General features: G+C 38.3%; 1 pseudogene; it reads left to right on the top strand.

The window, feature by feature from the left end:
* Positions 1 to 315: 315 nt before the first annotated feature.
* LOC121779000 lies at positions 316 to 5,033 on the top strand (annotated as a pseudogene).
* The last annotated feature ends 4,907 nt before the right edge of the window (positions 5,034 to 9,940 follow it).

A 9,940-nucleotide genomic window follows, 5' to 3' on the forward strand; every position in this document is an offset into this window, starting at 1 on the left:
CCCTTTTTATTAAATATTAATTATTGGTCAAACTCTTTATTGAAACCCTAGTTTCCTTCGTCTGTTTATTAAGTTCTTTTAATCACGATCGCCCGTATTTATTAACACTAAAGGGCGGTCGTGACAGTATACCTTCAATAACAGATCGGGGACAAACTGGCTTTACAAAGGATTGTGGCTTCTGTTCCCTCTTCTCTGGATTTGGTTCTCGTTTCTCTGATCAAAACAAGCTTCGTGTGTCAAAGTGTGAATTATCCGGTGAATGGTAGTTTATTCTGAAATTACCTCTGATCAGATGAGAAATCGAGACTAGCAATGGATCGAGATGGGTGTGGTGTGAAAAATAATCTGTCAGACTCTGTGCCTCCTCTCTTAGTGGAATCGAAGTTGAGAGAGGAGAAAGATGGGACTCTTTTCGCTGCTTTCTCTGCCGCCGTGAGGGAGTTGTGATTCAAAGTGAATTGAGAGTGGCTGCAAGATTTGTGAGGCGGAGAGATTAGGGTATGGACATTAATATACCGCTTAATGGACAGTTTATTGAGGATTTATTTTGGGAAGAAATTCTGCGGAGAGGGGAACGGTTATGGAGAGCGTGAAGGGGATGTAAAAAAGAGTAATTGATTTTACAGTTAAATTGTGTTTGACTAATTCTGCAGATGAAGATCACGGAAGAGGGGAAGAGATCTGCGCTGGGATTATTTAGTCTAGGATTTAATTTATTTAAATTGTGTAGCCCACAATTTATATTTTCACAAGATTGGGATTGTATAATTTATTTAATTTATGGCACCCAATGTGGAATTGATTCCAATAAATATTCATCGAGGAAATGAATTATTTAAATTCATATTGTGATTTCACCATCGCGATTCAAACTCGTAAAAAGGTTATTTCGCCTAGGCAATAAAGCCACTCATTCGAATAATAACTAAATTTATCCCACATCTATTTTTCAAACAGCCACGCTACGTAATCAACGAAGTTAACTCGGTCAATGCACAGTCAAAACCCTAAATCCATTTAGGTCACAAGAATATAAAATAACAATTTCACTCGTCATTTAATCCACGGACTTCAAACCATTAAATACAAAAATTTTAGGGTTCAAAAAGTGCGGCGTTACACTATTAGCATGCCTGCAATGATCCTCAAGCCAGTAAATTCTCTCTGCAACTTGGAGAGGATGAGACGTTCTAATGCGTTGCGAGCCTCTTGTACCGCACCAGCCCCTCGCCTCTGGGTTTCTTGCCATGCTGATCAAACCCGACGCTCTGGAAACTACCAGCCTTCACTTGGGATTTCAGTTATATTCAGTCTGTTAACACTTCATATAAGGTATCATTCATCTTTGCTAAATATAATAATTCAGTTGCAAATTATATTCATTCATTGTCAATATTATGTATATGTATTTCCATAGAGCGAAAAGCATTTGAAAAGGAGAGAAGAGAAGAGCTGATTTTGCAAGTGAAGATTTTGCTAAAGGAAAAAATGAAGCATGTCCAACACTTGGAGTTGATTGATGTTTGAAAAATTTGAGACTAACTTGCCAGGCGAAAAATTACACGGAAATAAAGGAAAACTACACGGAAAATAACTGAACAAATTACACGGAAAACTTGCGGAAAGTGGTAAGCCGAGTCGAGGAGTCCTCTTTCCGCAAGAAGAGATACGCCCCGATAGTGGTCTCGGTTTGGCGTGTCGTCTCCAAAGATAAAACGGCTTCGTCTCTGAAGTAGCAGCACCGCTAGCAGCAGAGCTCCGGTGAACGGGAGTAAGGCGGGGGCAGAGCTTCGACCGGAAGATTATGCAGAGAGGGAGAGAGCGTGTATGCAAGAATGCTTGTGTATGTTCTGTCTAGAATGCAATGGATGCATGCCTATTTATAGGCCAAGTCCACCCGCTGGGGCATTGATGGAGTCAACAGCCATTATGTGAGTCATGATGGCTTGACTGTAATCACCGGGGGTTATTGACTGGTGCACTAGCCATTGGGAGCTGAAGAGACACGACGCACCTGGACACGCTACATGACGGGATACACCATGGACCGTCGGGGTCCATAGGGGACCTTTTGTCTCCCGTTATGCTTCGGGGTCCAACGGGGACCTTTTGACTCCCGTTGTGCGTCGGGGTCCAGCAGGGACCTTTTGACTCCAGTTATGCATCGGAGTATAGCAGGGACCTGACGTGGACCAGGACCCGTCGGGGGTAGCGTAGAGTTTGGGGTGGTCTAAAAAGAACAAGCAGGGCTCGAACCACGCTCAACGACCCTGCTCCAAAGAACAGCCCAAAGACCAATTGCCAAGATCCAAGGCTCCCGGTGCGCGGTTCGCGGGCGGGCGGCGGCGGCGCGCGAGTGTGGGCTCTGTCACCCGTCTTATTCCATGATAATTATTACACATGATAATTCATCTAATTAAATACTTCATCAAAGAAGTTTATTATCCCCGATGTGAGATAATTAACATTTAGTTAATTAATCCCTTAGTCTTTTCTCATAGCTTATTTCTAGCTCTATTGTAACCAACTTTAATATATTATTTCTCACTCACCAGGAATCGGATTTGAGGAAATGAATATACTACGGTCATCTAATCGGAACGTAGATCGACGCTATTGTATTTAATTTCACAAAATTAAATGTCATGTAACATTTATTATTAGTCAAAAAATTATTTGACCAATCACGATTCCAACAATAGATGACTTGAAATATTTGGGACTGTCTTATTTTTTCCAAGATGAGATAAAGTAGATGTTAGATTGTATATAAGATGATGAGGCCAAATGTTTCCATGACAATGAAAGTGATTTGTATTTCACAGCTCTTGGATTTAGACTCCTTAGACAACATGGTTTTATTGTTTCCCATGGTGGAGTACTAAATAAGACATGCTAGGAATTGACTTCTTTGATTGCTAATCTTCTTGTATCTCACTTGCACAAGTATTTAATCGTTTCAAGAACGAGAAGGGTCGTGAATTCAAGGAAAGCCTTGCTCGCGATACAAAAGGAATGTTACAACTTTACGAAGCATCATTCCTTTTGACGGAAGGTGAAGACACGTTGGAGCTAGCAAGACAGTTTTCCAGAATATGTCTGCAGAAAAAACTTGTTAGTGAGGAAATGGACGATAATCAGTTATCGTGGATTCGCCATTCTTTGGATCTTCCTCTTCACTGGAGGAGTCAAGCACTTGATGCAAGATGGTTCTTAGATGCTTACGCAAAGAGGCCAGACATGAGCTTGCGAAACTCGACTTCAATATTAAGCAAACAACATATCAACAAGAACTCAAAGATGTCTCAAGGTATGAAATTAACAACAGTTTGTCCATGCATATAGAATTATTTATGCATGAACTGAATCTCTTAAAATGTCTTTATTTAATTAGGTGGTGGAGTAATTCATGCCTAGCTGAAAAGCTCCCATTTGTGAGGGATAGGATTGTGGAATGCTACTTTTGGGCTGTTGCATTGTTTGAGCCTCATCAATATGAATATCACAGGAAAATGGCAGTCATTATTATTACTTTTGTCACAATTATAGATGATGTTTATGATGTGTATGGCACATTAGATGAATTGCAACTATTTACTGACACAATCCGGAGGTGAGTATATATGTTATCTTCCTAGCTGGAGTGCGTTATAATGTTAACTCTTCTTAAATTGCTAAATTGTCAACTCATCAGTGCAGTATATTAAACGCGATGATATTAGTATGTCAACACAAAGACATAAGTGTGTCAATTAAATCTGTATTGAAATACTAATGTTATCGTGCCGACATTTTTTTAGATACTGCGTTGATGAGTTAGTAAATTCGCAATTTAAGAAAAGTTAGCAATTGATTACACCGTGCCTAGCTAATATATGATCTTAGTAGAATTAGAAATTTGATTTAAGATATTAATTTCAGATGGGACACTGAATCAGTAAGCCAACTTCCTTATTACATGCAAGTTTGTTATTTGGCACTATACAACTTTGTGTCAGGGTTGGCATCTTATTACATGCAAGTTTGTTATTTGGCACTATACAACTTTGTGTCAGGGTTGGCATATGATATTCTGATAGATAGGGGTGTGCATTCGAGTTTCGGTTCGGTTTTTTGTCAAAACCGAACCAAAATAGAAAAACCGAATTTAGTTCAAAATCCAAACCGAACCGAACCCGAAAACCGAAACTGAAAAACCGAAAACAAAACTTAAAAAACCGAAAAACCCAAACAAAACCGAAAAAATCAAAAAACCCGAAAAATAAATATAATATTAATATATATATATATATATATGTAATTTATTTTATTTTATATATACTAATAGAATATTTATATATAATATAAAATTAATAATACATATAATATATATAATATATATAATATAGTAGAATTTATTAAAGGAATATACTATATATTATATATAATATAATATATTATATTAAATTAATAGAATATATATAATTCGGTTATTCGGTTTTTTTCTTCGCCCGAACCGAACCAAACCGAAAAATCAAATTTTTTGTATTTTCAAAACCGAACCGAACCGAAATAAACGAACCAAATTTCAAAATTTCTATTTGGTTCGGTTCGGATATTCGGTTTCCGGTTTTTTTGCTCACCCATACTAATAGATCGACCTTTCATCACTATACCATATTTACATAGATTGGTATCTTCTTGCCCTAATCCTCTACATAAATTAATATGTACACACTTGTGAAACAAATTGTAATTCTTTCTATCTATTGATAAATTAATGGCAGTGGTTAAGCTTGGCTGAAGGATATTTGAAAGAGGCAGAATGGTACTATAGTAGATATACACCAAGCTTAGAAGAATATCTCAACAATGCTAAAGTTTCAATTTTGTCGCCAACGTTAATATCCCTGCTTCATTTCACATTACCAAACTCGAGTACCGACAAAAGGGTCATCGAGAGCTTGTACGAATATCATGTTGGAAATATTGAAGCCTTTACACGGGCAACCCTTGCTATTACAAGACACCAAAGGCCTATAGCACCCTGATATTAAATCTTACAGACAGGGTGCTGAGGGAAGTATCCAAAGAAGAGACGGCTGCAGGGGTATGGACAAAACTTGAGTCATTGTATATGACTAAGTCTCTAGCGAATCGGCTACATTTGAAGCAGAAGCTTCTTGCCTTCAAGTTTTCAGATGGAAAGAGCATTACTGAACAGCTTGAGGAGTTTGGGAAATGCATAGATGATCTCGAAAACATTGATGAGGTGATTAAGGATGAAGATAAGGCCTTAATGTTGCTCAATTCCCTGCCCAAGAGTTATGAGCACTTCAAGGATGCAGTGCTTCTTGGGAGAGAGGCTAAAGTTACCTATGAGGAAATACATTCTGCATTAAAGCTGAAAGAATCGCAGAGGGCTGACATTAAGAAATCTGACCCAGTGGCTGAGAGCCTGTACTTGAAGAATAATCAGATCAAGAAGGGTTCCAAGAAGAAGTTCCAGAAGAAGGAAGAAGGTGGGGGGTGGAAGGAGAAAAGAAGTTGTCACTACTGCAAGAAACCGGGCCATTTGAAGAAGCATTGTTTTGCTTGGAAGAAAAAACAAGAACAAGAAAAGACTGGGAATGCAGAGACCGCTGATCTGGCTCAGGATGTTGAAGATAATGAGGCTTTGAATATCCACTCAGGGGCCAAGATTGAAGAATGCTGGATCATGGATTCAGGTTGCTCCTTCCACATTTGTTCCCACAAGTCTTGGTTTCAAGAATTATCATCTTGGGAAGGTTCAGTGATGCTAGGTAATGACCAAATATGTAATGTCAAGGGAATTGGGAATATCAGATTGAGGGTGAGGGATGGGAGTGTGAAGACTCTCACAGAGGTCAGGTTCATACCTCAAATCAAGAGAAATCTCATCTCTCTTGGAATGTTGGAATCAAAGGGATACAAGTTTGATTCTGGTAATGGGATCCTCAGAGTAACAAAGGGCTCCAGAATTGTAATGGAGGCTCAAAGAAAGAATAGCTTGTATTATTTGCTGGGTGAAACTATGGTTGATGCTGTGAATGTGGCTCAGACAGAAGACCTATATCTATGGCATGCTAGGCTTGGACATGTGGGCGAGAAAGGCATCAGAGAACTGGCTAAACGAGGAGTGATGAAGTTAGGTGCCTCAGACATATTAAAGAAATGTGAATCTTGTATTCTTGGAAAGGCAAAGAAGCTGCCATTTTCTGGTGGGAAACACACTTCATCAGCCCCATTTGTGTATGCTCACAGTGACCTTTGGGGGCCATCTCCAACTGAATCCATAGGTGGAGGTAAGTATTTCATCTCCATCATAGATGATTATTCAAGAAAAGTATGGATATATATTCTGAAAGAGAAGTCCCAAGCTTTTGAGAAGTTTAGGGAATGGCATGCTAGATATGAGAATGAGAAAGGCTCAGTGCTTAAATATCTGAGGAATGATTATTCAAGAGGACTTCTTCATGTTTTGTATGATATATATAAACAAAATTATTATTCAAATATATTATTGATTGATAAAATAATGAATTATTGAGAAATATGATTTGTATATAGAAAATATTTATTTGTATAATAATTATGGTTAGGTTTATACAATTTGTATAAAAATTATTTTTTTAATGTGTATAATATTATTTATTAGTTAACATATACATAAATTTATAAACATAAGCAAATCATTAATGATAAATAACTAATGAATACTAGTTTATGTAATAATATTTGTTATTATTACATAAACTATTATATCCAATATTAAGTATTGATATTTTATAAATATATACATAAATAACTAATGAAATAGAATAATTTGCTTTGATCATAAATACATAAATTTATTATAGAATAATATTGGACATAATAGTTTATAAATACATAAATAATATTGGACATAAACTATTATGTCCAATATTATTATCAATACTTAAAAAAATATCAATACTTAATAGGACATAATAGTTTATGTAATAATAACAAATATTATTACATAAACTATTATTCATTAGTTATTTATCATTAATGATTTGCTTATGTTTATAAATTTATGTATATGTTAACTAATAAATAATATTATACACACTGAAAAAATAATTCTTATACAAATTGTATAAACCTAACAATAATTATTATACAAATAAATATTTTCTATATACAAATCATATTTCTCAATAATTCTTTATTTTTATCAATCAAGAATATATTTGAATAATAATTTTGTTTATATATATCATACAAAACATGAAGAAAAGTAGAAGACAAAAGAAAGTTTTGTATCCCACATTGGAAAAAGATGAATGAATGCTCTAAACATGTAGTTATAAAAGAAAGTACTTCAACATATTTTGTCTCACATCGAAAGTGGAACATAAAACATTCAAGGATGTCTCTATAAAATAGAAACAACCAAGAATGAGTTTGTCCCACATCGAAAGTGGAACATAAAACATTCAAGGATGTCTCTATAAAAGTGAAACAACCAAGAATGAGTCTGTCCCACATCGAAAGTGGAACATAAAACATTCAAGGATGTCTCTATAAAAGAGAAACAACCAAGAATGATTTTGTCCCACATCGAAAGTGGAACATAAAACATTCAAGGATGTTTCTATAAAAGAGAAACAACCAAGAATGGTTTCATAAATTCGCAAGCCCATCAAATATATATGGGCTATTACGAATTTCTTGTATTCATTTGTTTGTAAATATTGATTTTAAATATAAAAATCAATTTTTATAAATAATTTTTTTTTTAAATTCGGTTGAACCGGCGGTTCAAACCGCCGAACCGCCGGTTTTGAACCACCGGTTCACGGTTCACAATTCACCGACCCTGAACCGGCCCGTGTTAACCGGCAACCCTCCGGACGGTTCCGGTTCCGGTTCCGGTTCCGGTTCATGAACCGGCGGGCCCGAACCGGCGGTTAACCGCCGGGCCGGTTCGGTTTGTGCATGTCGCGCACCAGCGTCCCACATGTTCAACCAATCACATGCTTTGTACGTGTGCCTCATACGTGCCACTTCAAAATTCAAATTCCAACTCCCGGGCGTGTTAATGTTCCTTCATATGGCTAGAAATAAGTTCAATTCTGGGAGTAAGTGGGCGTTCATGATCCAGCATTAATTTCTGTCAAGCCCTAAAAAATAAAAAAGGCCCGCACTATTCTGTTCAAAAAAACTCAAAAACAAATCTGTCTAAATAGGTGGTTTTTAATTCTAGACCATCTAGAAATAGAAGCCTAGTTACTCATTTACCCCTCCATTTCCTCCTCTCCTCATCCCTCAAATCCTCTTCGCGTAATTTCTCACAGCGGCAGCGGCGGGGACAGAAATCCGGTGACTGGCAATGCATACCGGTTGCCGCCGCGACGGATTTCTCTGAAACTACAGGGCAGTAGAGTGCGAAATGGAGAACGATATTTGAATTAATACACGATGGTAGAGGTCGGGCAACAGAGAACCGACGACTTTTTGGTGGGTTTGAGGTGCGGCGTTTAGAAACTGTGAGTCCGATTATCTCCGAGTTTCAAATCGGAAAATGTGTAGTTTACACTTTGGGAATTTGAGGTGCTCTGCAGGACCCCATTTAGCAATAGCTTGATTACATAACTAACGATTTAAAAAGGTGTTATGTGGTAGGAACATCGGCAGGCGGTGGACTCCATTCAATTTTCGTTTCCCCCAATTTCAGACTCACCTTTCAATTCCAGTCACCAAAAGAAGGTAGTACTACTTCCCAATTTTCTCCTCTGTCGAGCACCACAGCTCTTAGCATGTCCTCAAGAGTTTGAATCGTTCTCTCGGACTGTCCATCGGTTTGTGGATGGAAAGCAGTACTAAAATTCAGTCGTGTACCAAGCTCCCGTTGCAGACTTATCCAAAATCTTGAAGTAAACCTTGTATCCCGGTCTGACGTGATTGTCACTGGTACTCCATGTAGCCGAATGATTTCTTTTACGTAAATCCGAGCTAGCTTGTCGGATCCATGAGTTATAGGGATAGGTATAAGATGCGCACTCTTGGTGAGGCGGTCTATGATTACCCAAATGGCCGTATTCCCTTGCCGGGTCTTTGGTAAGCCTGTCACAAAATCCATAGTGATATGTTCCCATTTCCACTCCGGAATCTCCAACGGTTGCAACTTCCCATAGGGTCGTTGATGTAAAGCTTTTACTTGTTGACATGCCAAACATCTCTCTACAAACGAAGCTATGTCCCTCTTCATTCCATCCCACCAAAATGATCCCTTCAAGTCCTGGTACATTTTTGTACTTCCAAGATGGGCGGTGTATGGAGTCTCGTGTGCTTCGGTCAAAATTTCGTTTCGAAGTCCTTCGTCGCCTGGCACACATAATCTCCCCTCGTAGGTGAGAGCATTATCAGCCTCTTCTCGAAACTTCTCTTGTTCGCCCTTCCTCACCTTCAGTCGAATTTTCTCCAAACTTCCATCATTGTGTTGCCCTTCTATTATCCTCGTTCGTAGATCGGACGCAATTACCAAGGTGGCAATCGTTCCCTTCACAGTTTCCAGAGCTCTCACCACCTCCAATCGCATCTTGCTAAATTCGCGAATCAACTCCGCTTCCTGAGTGAGAAAAGTAGCCAACTGCGGTTGAGCTTTCCGGCTCAAAGCATCCGCCACCACGTTTGCTTTACCCGGATGGTAGTTAATACCACAATCATAATCCTTGACTAGCTCGAGCCATCTGCGTTGCCTCATGTTCAAATCTTTCTGCTCAAAGAAGTACTTCAGACTCTTATGGTCGGTAAAAATCTCACACCGAACTCCATAGAGGTGGTGCCTCCAAATCTTCAATGCGTGCACAACAGCCGCTAGTTCTAAGTCATGAGTAGGGTAGTTCAACTCGTGTGGCCTCAACTGCCGCGAAGCGTAGGCAATCACCTTACCATTCTGCATCAGAAC

This window comes from Salvia splendens, chromosome 19 (genome assembly GCF_004379255.2).
Source record: "Salvia splendens isolate huo1 chromosome 19, SspV2, whole genome shotgun sequence".
NCBI lineage: Eukaryota > Viridiplantae > Streptophyta > Magnoliopsida > Lamiales > Lamiaceae > Salvia > Salvia splendens.